Source organism: Mirounga angustirostris, unplaced genomic scaffold (assembly GCF_029215605.1).
Source record: "Mirounga angustirostris isolate CCGP_5_RB_7025 unplaced genomic scaffold, mMirAng1.0.hap1 SCAF_10, whole genome shotgun sequence".
In the NCBI taxonomy this organism is placed as follows: Eukaryota; Metazoa; Chordata; class Mammalia; order Carnivora; family Phocidae; genus Mirounga; species Mirounga angustirostris.
In genome coordinates this window covers 133,654,043-133,668,643 of record NW_026991718.1, presented here as the reverse complement: position 1 = coordinate 133,668,643, position 14,601 = coordinate 133,654,043, and the positions used below count along the sequence as shown (strand labels likewise).

Here is a 14,601-nt window from a genome sequence, read left to right as displayed (position 1 = left end):
CGCCCTCCTCCCTGCCCACCTGCCTGGCCCCCGAGGCAGTAGCCCCCCTCCTGTGCGGGAGACCCCGGGGAAACCTCAACGCCTAACACCCCGGTCCCTTTAAAATTTAGGCCTACATGTGAGACAAGTGTGCAAACGGACACGTGTACCATCCGAGGTGTACCAAGCTTCATGAGTTCTGTCACAGAGAACACACCCCTGCGGCCACCGCCTGGATTAGGAAATAATCACCGTTCGTCTCCACTCCCGAGGAGGATTCCATCCTGCCGCCGCCGGTTTGGGGCCCGAGATTTTGGCCACCGCGGTGCTGCTCTGAGTATTCCTGTCCGTGGCTTTGGGAGAACACATGCATGCCTGTCTGTTGGCATTCACTCTTTAGAACAATCCCCCAGTGAAACTCACCGATAAGATGGCCTGCAGACCCCACAGCCACACACTCCTTCCTGCCCATCAACACCGACCCCTCAAAACTGGGGCGCTCAGTCGTTTGTTGACTGACTTATTGACCCAAAGGCTTCCACCATTGCACATTGTCCTAGGCCTGGAACTGGAAAATGGGTCTACTGACTGAGTGGATGGACAGCACGGGGCAGGGGGACATTTTTCTGCCTGAGCAGCCATGAGATCCGCATGTGTGCAGAGCCTCCTGGGACTGAGTGAGGGGAGGCAGCATGCTTCTGCTGACCAATGGGTCATCTCCCAGATAATGACCAAGGCCACTCGGAGAGGGCACAGGTGTCCGTGATTCTCCCTGGCATGTCTCCCTACCTCCCTTTCCCTGACCTCCTTCCTCCCTTGTCAACAGATTTGGGCCTTTATGGGGCTATTTGGAGGCTGTATTTTCTTATAACAATGCTCCCCACACCCAAGGCATGTGATGCTTCTCTTGGCTGTTGGAGGTGCTGGGTAAAGGCCCCAAATTGGGGTGGTCACTTTTGTCCACTCAGCCAAAATAGTGAGGGGACAGGCAGGGGCTGGAAGGAGAGCGGACAGGTTGATTCATGAATACAGAACACACTATGCCCATGGCTGAGCAAGCTGGTGGGATGGCCAGTTTGGGACAGGATGGACAGGTGTCCAGGTGGGTCCAGGGTTTTCTTTCTGGCCTTTTCTGTGAGGTTGCCATTCTCCCAACAGTGGGTCAGTGACCTGGAAAGAAATGTGAATAGTGGATGGCCGGGGAGAGGAGGGTCCCTCATGCAGGAGGGGCAAAGACTGCTTCCCCCTTGGGAATCTTCCAAGATGATTCTGTTAAAATGATTAATTAAGAATAAATTCATTTACTGACTGTCTATATATGCTGAGCACTGAGGGTTCATTCATTCCATAAATGTTTGCTGAGCACCCCTGATGTGCCTGGGGATCCAGGAAGGAGGGATACCGGCTAAGTCATTGCCCCCACCCTGGGGGAGGGGCGGCGTGTCTGGAGGGAAGATAGACAAGGAAGCAAGTGAACAAATGCACACACATGCTCATGCCAGGGAGAGATACATGCCACAAAGCAGGTGACACCAGGAAGGAGGCTCAAGGTTGAACGGCATGGAAGGAACTAGTGTGAGTGGGTGGTCTGGAAAGACCTCTCCAGGGATGGGTCATTTGAGCACAGCTTGGATGAGGGAGGGGGGCCTGCAAGGTTCCAGGGAGGAGGGAAGTTCAGATCCTGAGCTGGAACGGGCCTGGGGTGTCCAGAGAACACTAAGGAGGCCGCTGCAGCTGGAGGTGCCCCTGGAAAGTGGGATGGGTACAGAAATGGAAAAGCAAGCACGATGCCTTCTGGGCAGTCCGTGGAGTAGGGACATGGATGTGGACGAGGTGATAGGGCCTCATTTTGTAGCGGTAGATGGAGTAAGAGTAGGATGCGGAGATGGAGAGCATGCCCCTGGCGGAGGCAGGGAGGCACAGAGCGGGTGAGGAGTGACTTGGGCTTGGAAGGATGAGGGAGAGTTCTCTGGTCCTGCCCACTCTCCTCAGAGATACCTACAGGGGGCACCAGGGGGGGGGGCAGGATGAGAAACTGGGAGAGTCTTGAGGTTGAAAGCACAAGCTTTGGGACTGGATGTAGCCTCAAGCCTTGCTCTGCTGTGTCCCATCTTGGGGACCTTGGGCAAGTTGGCTAACCTCTCTGAGCCGGTGTCCTCATCTGTCAAATGAACTTGTGGGGATCTTAGGAGGCTGGGGAGGTGGTGGGGGGGAGCAAACATAAAAAGCTCCACGTGGTGTCGGAGCTGTTGGCGCTCACCAGCAATGGAGAGTGTCGCCCGAGGGGTAGCCTGTCGGCTGTCTCAGCTCGAGACACAGAAGGTTTGGGGGACGGTGTGGGGAGATGGAAATGGGGCTTCGAGCGGAACTGGGGTTTGCTCCTTGAGGATGTCAGTTTTGAAGGAGAGGCTGTGGATCGCTGCTGGCCTGGCCTGGACGGCAGGATTCCTTCTTTCCCGAGAGGCAAGAGAGCACTCACCTGGGGTGGCTCCCTGGGCCATCCTGAGGCCTCAGAACCATCATGGCATCGGCCTTCGCCGGGCCCTGGCTGGGTGCCTGCCGACATTCTCTAATTTCTTGGAAGAGGGATTCCTTCGTGGCCGTTTTGCGGAAGGGAAAACTGGCTCCAACACTTGGTGGGTGAGAGAGGATTTGAAGCAAACTTGAAAGCCTCCCGTCTGAGCATGAACACTGGGTTTGGGGGGGCAGTCCTTCCTCCCCAGGGGCAGGGCCTGCAGGAGGATGGGGCGTCCACATGCCCTGGTCCTCTGCTCTCTTTGGACCCGTCACGACGCCCTTCTCTCTCTGGATGATTTTCAGGTGGCTGGGCTTGGCCGCAAGTGTCCAATCTAAGCAGCAAATAATAGTCGGGAAGAAGCCCAGCTCTGGCTTTTCCGAGGTGAGGAGTGGTCTTGCGAGGAAGTTTCTGGCCCTGCTGTGCCTCCACCTGAAACTGCTTTCAGGCAGCTGAAGCTGACAGAGGGCCCAGATGGTGTGAGGTCCTGAGCGGCCCCCCGCCTGGGCCTCCCGAACAACCTTCCTGAGCCATGGGCGCGGGACTCACTTCAGCCAGAGCCCGGGCTCCCTGTCCTATCAGGGTGCGAACGATCAGTCTTCAATCAGCACGGCCACCAGCATGGCCCACCAGGTCAGTAGGATTGCCAGGTTCAGCCAATACAGGATGTCCGGCGAAATCTGAACGTCCCCGAGCACACTTACACCAGCCCATACTTAGGCCAACAAATTACGTGTTGTTTCTCTGAAATTAAATCTTGCTGGGCGTCCTGCATCATATCTGACCATCCTTCCCTCAGTGAATTTCTTCGCTCGTATGCATACCATATTCAGCAAATGAGTACATTTGCATGTAGGAAATCCTGTTTATTTTTTATTTCCCGTGGTGGGGTTTTAATTTGTTTCATGGATATCCTTCCTCTCTTCTCCTGGTTCTGGGGGTGGAAGCCTCCTCCCTATGATATTTGAAACAAGACATTCACGGACCTCTGACGGACATGATTTTCTCCGCCTACTACTTGAGTTTTATTCTTCCAGAAAACGTGTTATTCAGCATAGATTTCACACAGGAAGAGCGGAGAGAGAAAAGGGACAGCCATCCTTCCTGATTGGACGTGGGGGACGAAGGAAATATTTGCAGCTTGCGGAAGGTTTGCCGTGTTCCTGCATATTAATATTTTTGGCCCTCTCTCAGCATTCTGGGACAGTTTATTTTTTATTTTTTTTAATCTTGCTGTTGCTTTATAAAACATTTCAACAACTGGAGCCAACTGCTTCTTTTTACTTTTTAAGCTTAAACAGTTTTCTTTTTTATTGCATGATTTTTTTTTTTTTAACCAAAGAATGCTTTGTGCAGCCAACGTCCCCGCCAGCCGGCGTGCCTTTCTTGCAGTGCGGGTGATTATTACCCCTACTGCACAACAAAGACGTGAAGGCTTGAGCTGCAAGTGCCAATTTGCAGGGAAGGTATTTGATGGCTTCACGGAGTTTAAGAAACTCAAGAGTTCTAGTCTTTACAGCCCCATTATGCTAGCTCTGGTCACAGCCAAAGGACTCTTCTCCTACCTTACAAATTGTCTACACCCCACACACCTAAAGTAACAATTAACATCATTCCATGGGGCTTATTGAGGAAGAACAAAGCTGAATCCCTCCCACGGCGCCCCAACCTCCCGATCAGCTTGTTCTCCACTGGGCCTGATTATCAAGCTCCCCGCCCCCAGGTTGAGGGTGCATTTTGTTCCCCTCTTTCCCTCTGTCCTGCCCCTCCCTTTCCAGCTTCTCTTGTGCCAACTCAGGCTGAGAGAAAAGCCCAAGCCCTGTGTGAAAAGTCCGTTTGAATGCCAGGGAAAAGAACCAGCTTCGATTTCCAGGTGTGGCGAACGCACGCTGTCTTTGCAATTTAAGGCGGTCAAGTGCCCAGGAGCCCTCCTTGGGTGGCTGCAGAATCGAGAGGGAGGGTGTCCGCGGGCTTTCCCACGGTGCCGCTGCCGTGAGGGCTCCGTGCTCCAGGAGGAATCTGCTTAGCTGTGCGTATGCTCGGAGAACTCAGGTGTCTCCCCGGTGGCTTTAAGTCCCAGGTAGGTACCCGACTGAACTCATGTGGGGTCGTCACCTGTGACCTGCTCTCCCAGAGACATTTCATCCTGCTGGCACACGCGGAGAGGGCTTTGCTGTCCGGGGAGGACCCACTGCCCTGGGTTCTGCCAACAGAGGGCTGGGTGGAAGGTTTTGAAGGAAAACCGGACCTTTGGTTGGGGAGGGGAGGCAGGCGATGGCTTCAATGTTCTGTTCCGTAAGGTTATGGCGGTCGTCTGTTTACTTACCTGGGGGCACTTGGCAGACTTCTCCATTCTCCATTGGCTGAGGCCTAAGGCAGTCTACAGTTTTGAATGGCCATGCATTTACTCATTCATTCAACCAACACAGTTACTGAGTCTCTTCTATGTGCTGGGCACTGTGCCAGGCACTGGGGACCCATCAGGGGCAAGACGGGACTGGTTCCAGCCTCAGGAAGCTTCCAGTTCCGTAAGCAAATAAACCAGGAGACTCTCTGATGGGGACGCGTGTTAAACATATAAGGGGTGGTGTGGGATGAGGGAGTTTTCTCAGTAGGATCGCCTGGGAAGGTGGCATTTGAGCAGGGACACAAGTGATGCGTGGAGGCCATCCCTGGAAACAGCACAGGACGCCCGTGGGGGCTGGGCCCTCCAGCAGGCCTTGCAGGTGGGCGTGGGGAATTTAGACTTTCTTCCAAGTTCAGTGGGAGGTGCTTAGTGCATTTGGGTAGCTCTGTCCAGTCCAACCCACAGGCTTTGTGGCCTTGGGCATGGTGTTGGACCCCCTGGGTCCCCACAGTCCCCCAGACAATATTCTCTGATGTTCTCTTTGCTGCTTTTTAGGGTTGGTTCAAGGCTGAGACCTCACAAGAGAGAGGAGGAAGGCTGTGTCCTGGAATCTTTTGCAGACTATCCCCCTCCATGCTTGGAGTGATTCTGGGATAGCAGCTAATTATACTGTCCTCCAACCTGGCTCGGTCTGCTGATCAGCAGGTGGCATTTTCCTGGCCAGACAGGAGGACATGTGACTGGAGCAGGGCCAATCAGAGTCTTTCCCTGGGAGTTTATGAACAGACACCAGGCTGGGATGACAAAAGTCTCTTTTTGTGCCTGGGCTAGGATACGGAAAGCTTAGAGCTGCCTATGGCTGATCCCCTCTCTTCCCACCCCTACTCATGCTGTTTACCAGGCTGTATGGATGGAAGAAGTCTAAATGCCACAGGGAGGTCTGAGGCCCGTGTGCAGAGAGTGGAGAGGGGAGGGGAGGGGAGGAGAGGGAGAGAAAATCTGGTGACCGTTTGAATGTCTGCCGCTCCCTGAGGCCAGCTCTGCCCCTGGGTTTCCCAGTTACTTGAACCAATTAAAGCCCACTTCAATTTTAGTTGTGATGGGTTTCTATCACTTACAGCAAAACACATTTCAGACCGTTTCACTCCAGAACCTCATCGAACTCTTCTGCCCTGGGGAAAGTCGTGTGGCTAACCAACTGAGTATCCTAACACCCGTCCAGTCACATGTTCTCCGTCTTCTTTTGCTTAATTGTACCACCCCAGCCCCTGGTGGCCCCAGGTGCTTCGAGGGCTGGGTCTGGTGTAGCAAGCCCTTGCTGAGTGCCAGGGCCTGTGTTAGGTCCTAGGGACGCCCTGTGGGTGAGGCACACGCCCAGTCCCCCGTGGCTGGGAGACAGAGTCACTTCTAGAGGGATAAGGAAGCAGCACGGAGGGCCTGCAGGGGTGGCTCAGGGACCAGCATGTTAATCTTGGAGCTCTGGGGACACCCTCGTGTCTCCCCATGACTCCAGTTAGCACCCAGAGGGGCTCTGTGGCTATTCCTTTCGAGAGTTTACTTTCTCTGCTGGGCTGGGAGTAGGGCCTCCTGAAGTGTGTACCGCTTAGCTGTCCCTTTCATGATTACGATGACAAAGAAGAGTTGAAGCTTATTTAGCACTTATGTAGTAAGTACTTCCCAAGCATGGCTGCCTTTCAGCCTCCCAGCAGCCCCATGATGTGGGAGTGATGAACATTCTTATTCTGTAGAGGTAGACACAGAATCAGAGAAGTCAAGGCACTTGTCCATGGTCACACAGCTTTAGAGCTAGAAAGACAAGATGCAGATGCACTTAGTCATCAACGAGGCAAATAGCAAGGAGAAGGATCACCTGGAATGTCCAGGTAGGCCTCTGAGATGGAAAATAGGCAGCAGTATGCTGACCCCACCACACACCCCCCCAAGCTTGAGTGGGTATCTGTTGGGTATCTGTGAAGGACCTACTGCGTGCGGGGCTCCAGGTGTGGGTGGTCTAGGGACTAAGTGTCATTCTGTGCTCCAGACCCAGCCAGCGGTCAGTGTCGTGTGCGCAGTAGGCTCTTTACAGAAGCCTGTTTGATGGAAGGAAGGCTGTTCCAGCCATCCTGCGGCTGGACGCCTCACCTGGGGCATGACACGGCACCACGGGGGGCTAAGAAACGTGGTCCCCATCTCTGTGTCAGGCAGAGGCCTCTCCCTGTCATGGACGTGGAGAGAGGACTGGCTGGGACTCTGCATATTTGATCTAAGAGGCAAATTGATTTTGTGGATTCATCTCCTTCAGCGTCCTCGAATCGGTGTCTGGGGAGGCATCTCTTTGAGGCTCCTATTGTTCACTTTCAGATGACTTCATATCAAATGGATTTTAAATGAAATCTTGGGGGCTCTACAAAATGCAGAAGGCTAAGTGGGGAATGTGTTATTTCAGAGATTTGCAAGTGCTGCGATGACCGAGGAGCCACGTCCGGGCTGGGGTCTCTCAGAACCAGTGAGGATTGCGGTGGCTCTCAGCTCCGGACTGTCTGCCCAGTTGTCGGACTGACTTGAGAGGGGGTGGTGGACAGGGACTGGGGGCACTGTCAGGACTCTGCTGAGGGGACCGCTGTCTGTGGTCAACCACACTGTCCTTCATTTTCTTTCTCGTGACTGGGGGAAGGAGAGGGAGAGCCGAGGCTGTGTTCAGAAAACACCTGCCAGCCGCTGATGCTGTGGAGATGAGGTCCTGGCTCCAAGATATGGGGTCTCCCAGACTCGCCGGGGAGCTGCTGGTCCTCCTGGATGGGAGGGAGCTTGGAACTTCCAAGGAGATTGGGAAGCCCGCTGCTGGAGACCCCCAATGTCCTGCTGACAACCAGAAGACCCCCAAATGCCCTGTGGTCAGCTTGCACTTTGCCCTCACTGGGGAGCCTTTGAAAGTTTGGAGGGAAGGGGTTACCAGGCCCATTTTGTTTAGGTTGCTCTAGCCTGGAGAATGGACCATGGAGGGACTGGAGTCCAGGGGACCAGCTGAGGAGCTGTTAATGATACCTGGACAGGTAGTAACAGGGCCTGGGCCCAGAGGAGTGGCATCTGGGGTGGAGAGAAGGAGATATGGTGGCGTATGGAAGAAATTAGCCAGGACTCTTCCTTGAAAGTGTTAGATATACCCCTCAAATCAGCGTGAATAACAAAAGGGAGATGTGTAGCTCCTGTTTGTGGAAAATTCTAAGGCTTCAGGTAAGGCTGTATCCAGAAGTTCCTCAGGACTGGTGTCCTCCACCCCTTGGCTTTGTGCAACTCCCGGCTGGCTCATCTCAGGCAGGTTCTCTCTGGCCGTAGCAGCTCCAGCCTCCAGGTTGGGTGGAGGGTCTTCTTACCCCATTGCTCTCCACAAATCTCTGGATTCTCTCTGACTAGACTGGGCTGCCACAGGTCATGTGCCATCTGTGTGACAGGATCACCATGGCCAGTGACAGAAGGAGCTGATTGATGGGCTGGGGCCATGTGTCCACTCCAACACCTGGATGGACAGGAAGGCACGTTGGTTTCAGGAGAGACGGTCAAGGTGCGGGCAGGCAAATCTGGCAATTAACCACCACGCGGGGTGGGTGGGCCCAGGGGGTGTGGGGGAGGAGTGGATGCTACAGGTGACTCTGAGCATCACGCTGGGATGTGGGGTGCCGTGAGCGAGCCTGCCGACAAGGGGGTGTGAGGCAATGACATTTGGACAAAATGAAACCAGAATAACCGTCTGGCTCTGCCCGAGGTCGGTGTTCCTGATTTATAGATTTGTGATGATCTGGCCTTTGTTTGCCTATAACTCAGCTGTCATTTCCACTTTATCTCTTACTTAAGATCTTGTCACACTGCTGTGTGTTCACTGCTCCTCGTTCAGGGAAAAAGGATGAGCCAGAGCAATTTTGCTTTTTATCTCCTGGAACAATCGGCTTATCACACTGATGATAATCAGGATGGGTTTTACAGGAAAACAACTTTTTTTTTTTTCTTTTCCCAATGAAGCAAACGTCTTGCTGGTAAGTTTGTTGTGTGGAGGAACGTCAGAGCCTGAGCTCAGGGGCATGTTTGGGTGTGTCGGGGCAGCTCAAGCCATATGGTTAAACTGTGAGTCTCCCTCACCACCCAGCGTCGGGGGCTCCAACCCACCTGTAGCCTTTTGCTGGGTTTTCTAACAAAAAGGTGTCTTCCCATCCACAGGTTCTACACCCTTTAAGACTCACATCAAGTCCTTTGGGATTGTAGGGTCTCCACTTGTCCTTGAGGTCCCTGTGCTTGTGGTCAGTCCCCGTCTCGCAGAGGCTCCCCCATTTTGTCTGTGGTTCAAAAGCAGTGAAGGGCATGGGCTCAAAGGATGTCTGGATACTATTGCTCCTGAACTCTGGTCTCTAATGATAATCACCCAACAACCACACAGGAGCCACAAGTGGGAACCCTTCCACGGAGCCAGCCAGGGGTTATGCATCTCTATGCACGATCTGTGTGGACTCACGGGGGATGATACCATGGTTGCCACATACCCATGGTAGAGCATGTCCACCACTCAGAGACCACCGGTGACTTGGCTATTGGTGACGTGGTTTTGTGAAACAACTCTGGATCTTACCTGGATGCATCCAGGACAAGAGAGGGACACACATGGGTCTGCAGGGTTGTGTGGGGGGTCAGATGTTCTCAGGTGGCTCCGACAACTTGGCAGTCTCCTAGAACATTGACTTTTAAACAGAAAAGTGTCAGAAATCCTTGCTGTCATCAATTCTGGAAGCTTAAGGCTCATGACACCTGATGGCTCTATTTTAGTTCAGTTAACACTGAAATTCATTCATTCAACAAATGTTTATGAGCGTCCCAGGTGCACGTGGGTAGGTGAGCAAGGCTTGTGTGGTCCCTGCCTTCGGGAGCCTTTCTGTAAGTCCCAGTTGGTGGGAGGTCCATGGTGGACAGTGGCATACAGTGGGAGTAAGCCTCCAAGAGCTCCCGGGCTGTGGGGTGGCTGGACATGTCCAGTTGCATGTGGGCAGTGAAGGAGGGAGTGCAGTGTTTCATCAAGGACCCACCTTGTCCCAGCACAACTTGGTCGAGGGCACAGCCTGTTGCAGCTAAGTCACAAAATCTGAGCAGTGGGGAGCAGTGGGGAGCAGGCCGAGAGAACTGGTGACACAGCTCTGGGCTGGGAAATAGCATGCCCATGGCCCCTGACCTTGTTCGCCTCCCATCCCGCCTGATGAGCCCCCACCTGACCCCTTTCACTGCTCCCCATGGGCGGCCAGAGTGGGCTCGGCAGTCACATTCTGGAGCGTGTACCCTCCCTAAACACCCCCAGTGGCCCTTCCTTGTCCTCAGGAGTGATGCTGTGGGAAGAACACTGGGCTGCTGAGCCAGGCTCCCTGGGTTTGAATCCTCCCCTGTTTACCAGCCCATGCCCAGTTGGGAAGATGCTTCCTCGCCTGTAAAATGGGGATCATGGTAACACCCACCTCGACAGTTGTCATGAGGACAGAATGACTTACTGCCCTATATGACAGCCATTTGCACCCTGCCTAGCACGTGTTAAAGACAAGGGAAGTGTCAAGTGGAGGCTGCCCATGGTGGACATAGGCCCTGCCTGCGCTGACCCGTTCACCTCGACCTCACCTCCAACTGCTCATGGTCTGAGCTCCTGCCACGCTGGTTGGGTTCCATCTAGGAACCACTTCAGGCATATTCCTGCCTCCGGGCCTTTGCACTTGCCTTCTCTATGCCTGGAATGCATGCTGCTTTTCTTCCTCTTCCCTTAGAAAGTAACTCTGCTGTCACTTCCTCTAGGAAGGCTTCCCAGACCAGGCCAGAGGCCCTCCCCACAGTTTGGTAGCACTTGTAAGAATGTTCTTTCCCTTATAGTGTGTTTCATAGTGAATTTTCACAGGTGAATTTTGCTCAACACTGAACTCTCAGAGTCCAGGACAATGATGGCTCTTGGTCGGCACTCAGTAAATAGTTGTCGAATGCACGGATGAGGTGATGTTGAGAGAATGTTAGCCTGCTTTTTTTTTTTTTTTAATTTTTTATTTATTTATTTTGAGAGAAAGCGAGAGAGCACAAACAGGGGGAGCAGAGGGAGAAGCAGACTCCCCGCTGAGCAGGGAGCCCGACACTGGGCTCGATCCCAGGACCCTGAGATCATGATCTGAGCCGAAGGCAGACGCCCAACCGACTGAGCCACCCAGGCTCCCACAGCCTGCTCTTCTTACCACACGCTCATCCAAATGGCTGCTGATCACTGTGCTGAACGTTCGCGGGGGTGTTCGCAGAGCTCGGGACAAGGCAGGAACAGCACAAGACTGTCTTTCCACCTCTGTCTTCCTCCCTCCCCTGGGGTTTCTAGCTCTCAGGGGCGCGTGGTGCAGACCAAGGGAAGGTGCACGCCCCAGCTGGGCCCTCCCAGTCCCCTGCCGAACGCCGATGACTGGGCTGGGCACATTAAGGCAGAAGTAAAAAGATGAAACTTTGAGTTCTTTGGCTCCTTTTGGGTTTAAATCAAACTCTTAGTGTAATTTCAAACTACTTTTTTTTTTTTTTGGTGGATATATTTTATACAGAGCATGTTTCAAATCAAAGAGAGAGAACATTTTCCCCCCTTCTTCCCGTGAAAGGCAGGGAGTCTAAGACATTTTAATAGCTTTCATATTCCTCGCTCCAAATATATTATTTCAACACAATAGTTTCTTTGCGGGAGAATTGCTTAAATGATTCAAAATGGATTTAAAAATATATTTCAAGTTTTAATTTTATGCACAGAACATTAATAAGCAGAGTGCCTTAGAGACTGCCTGTCAGTTTAACATATTCACAATATTCTCAACACAGATGTTATTCCATCTAAATCCTTTTAGAGGGAAGAAACCAGTAATTTTTTTCTTGGAGGATGTCAGAAAATATATTATTTTTGAAATTGTATTTTGATCCCAGAATTCTGCACAAAATATCGTTGTTAGGGTCTGGGTGTGCTGAGTCACTTGGACACCAAACTTTTATAAAAGTCCAGGAAAGAGAAGCAGCCGAACACTTTATCCATTTCATGTTCTTCGTGTTCTCTCGCGAGGACTCTGAGCTTCGACAAGTGGAAGGGGGAGATAATGAAGACTTCACCGCTCTGTGCATCAGCAGGGTCAGTCTTAGTGGTTAGGGTCAGAGGTCAGGGTCAGGCTTAGGGGTTAGGGTCAGGGTAAGGGGTAGGGTCAGGGTAAGGGGTAGGGTCAGAGTTAGGGTTTAGGGTAAAGATTAGGGTTAGGGGTTAGGTTAGGAATTAGGTTTAGGGTTAGGGTTAAGGATTAGAGTTATGGTTAGGTCTTAGGGTTAGGGTTATTGGTTAGGGTTAAGGTTGGGCATATTTCAAACAACAGTGATGGGTGAACACATACTAGATTTGATGTGGGAACATGTTGAAAGAATGACTGTCATTATTTTGTTTCGTCCATTGAATGCTGCTGGCTCCTGGCATCAATGGAATTATATCTCCTTTGCTTCTAGGACGGCAAGTCAGTCTCAGCCAGTTTTGTTCTTATATATATGCTGGCAGTCAGTGCCTTTGTTCATAAATGTCCACATAGTCAGGGAGGAGCCCAGGGACGTTGCATGTTTTCTTCCAGGGTGCTGCCAGCCCTCATGGCTTTGGTCCTGCACAGAGCAGTGGTCTGGGTGTGGAGCAGCGTTCAGCCCAATTGCTCTGGAGCCTTGTGGATGTGGATGAGAGTGAAGCTTTCTAGAGGCTTCTCCATGAAATGGGGGATGTGGTTAGTGTGCAGCATCTGGCATAGGACACTGTGTGGCCCCGTGAGCACTCAGGGGCCTTGACCCCCTATTTTTATCCATGTAGTGGATGTTTTCCTCGCTGTCCATGCGTTCTGTTGGCTGGGGGCCTCCCAAGCCCTGCAGACCCTCGGAGAGAGAACACATGCTCCATCCTGGGCTCTCTGCAGTTGGAGCTGCGGTCAGAGCTGATTCATGTTCAAGGCAGTGCCCTGTCCACAGGCTTCTAGCAAGGGTACCCAGCTCCCAGCCAGGAACGGGGTTGTAAAGTTCTGGGTCACAATCCTGCTCCCGCACAATGTGTTAGCTTGTCTGAAGGCGACTTTGCAGGAGGGGACTGGGCGCCAGATGTGGGGCTTCTGGAGTCTGGGGCTCCATCCTCCCATCCCCTGCCTTCCCGGTGAAGGAAGTTCAGGGAAAGCCCCCGGAGGGGGGGTTGGGGGACCAGGGCCTCGTTCCAGATGAACCCGCAGCCACGTTCTGTTTCAAATGCTGGCATATCTTCATTCTTGGTGTATAAGAAAGAGCACTCCTTTCCCTGTTTTCATAATGAAAGAAATTTTATTTTGAAAAATTATTAAATTGATGCATAAAAACATGATCTCAGAGTTCATATGGAGGAATAAATGACCCCCAAAATGGCTAGGGAGATGTGAAAAATGAAGACACTGATGGGGACTTACCCCTCCAGATACTAGTACGTGCTCTAAGGACCCCATAAAGTCAGTATTGGTGGGAGAACAGGCACCTTGATGCGTGAAGTGGTACGTGCTGGTGTAACTCAGGGGCCATCTCCACAGACAGCCGGTGTGCTGGTTCACTTTCGAGGAGGAAGGATGGATCCATTGACAAATGCAAGAGAAATGGAACCAATCATCCCGCATATACAGAAATAAACTCTGGAAGGATTAAAGTCTTACAAGTAATAAAACAATAGCAATAGTCTTGCAAGAAATTTATGATACTGCACATACAATCTAGGGGCTGAGAACTTCCTAATCAGGATTGCAAACCCAAAAGCTATAAAGAAAAGATTGATTTTTTTTTTTTTACTCTGTGAAATAAAAAACTTTTCCATGCCAAAGATGTCACAAAGGCAGTACATACATGACTAAAGGAGGGAAAATATAACTTATATGTCAGACAAAGGGTTAATTTCTATGCAACACAGACATTCAAATAATCCAGGTGGGTTTGAAGTAAAAAGTGAATGTTTTCCCCCCAGCCCGCAAGCCCCTTCCCTAGGGGGGAATCGCTTTTAGTGGTTTGGTGAATTTCCTTCCGGACGCTCTTTCTTCTTCATCACCCTGCAAAAGGAATTAATTTTGGTTTTCTTTTGAGCTACAGCATAGGGAAAGCAGGAGAACCCACTTGGATTTTATTCCTGTTGATGGTCCTCATTCCCAAACCTGCCATTCATATCCCCCCTACCACATCTCTGTTATTATTAATCTTTTTTGTACATTTACACACCTTCACTTAAAAAGGAAACTTTAAATCCTTACCATAAATGGAAAACCAGTACCATTTGCTGTATGTAGAAGGTGGTTGGAAAAGTAATGGACACCAAGGTGGTGAAGGTCTAGTTCGATGTTGTAGCCGCTTGCACTCTTTATTAAAAGCGGGGTTCGCAGCATTAGGGATTGGTTGTAAGTAGGGTAGCCCCTACTTATAGGGATGCTCTTTGGCCGACTCGGGGGATTACGGAGGAATAACTCTGTCAGCGTGTTTCCACACTGTGTGAGCCTCTTGCACTTCTAGAACCACCTCTGACCTCCCTTTTGGGACCTGTCCCCTTCCAAGAACTGCTGTTTTGACGTCACTGGATGGAAGGAGAAGATAGTGCTCCTCAAGGTCAGCACAGTTTGCAACCAGCTCTTCAGTCTTGCAAATACCACGATTTATCTTCAGAATGAACATGTCCTCCGAGGAGGACCCCACCAAGAAGGAAACTTGCATC

General features: G+C 51.6%; 1 long non-coding RNA gene across 1 annotated transcript; it reads right to left on the bottom strand.

The window, feature by feature from the left end:
• Positions 1 to 11,011: 11,011 nt before the first annotated feature.
• Positions 11,012 to 14,371, bottom strand: LOC135361698 (uncharacterized). The gene is made up of 3 exons (XR_010405380.1): positions 14,147 to 14,371; positions 13,325 to 13,948; positions 11,012 to 13,179 (listed from the first exon to the last, which is right to left on the bottom strand). It is a non-coding gene; the product is annotated as an uncharacterized LOC135361698 (long non-coding RNA).
• Between the last annotated feature and the right edge of the window lie 230 nt (positions 14,372 to 14,601).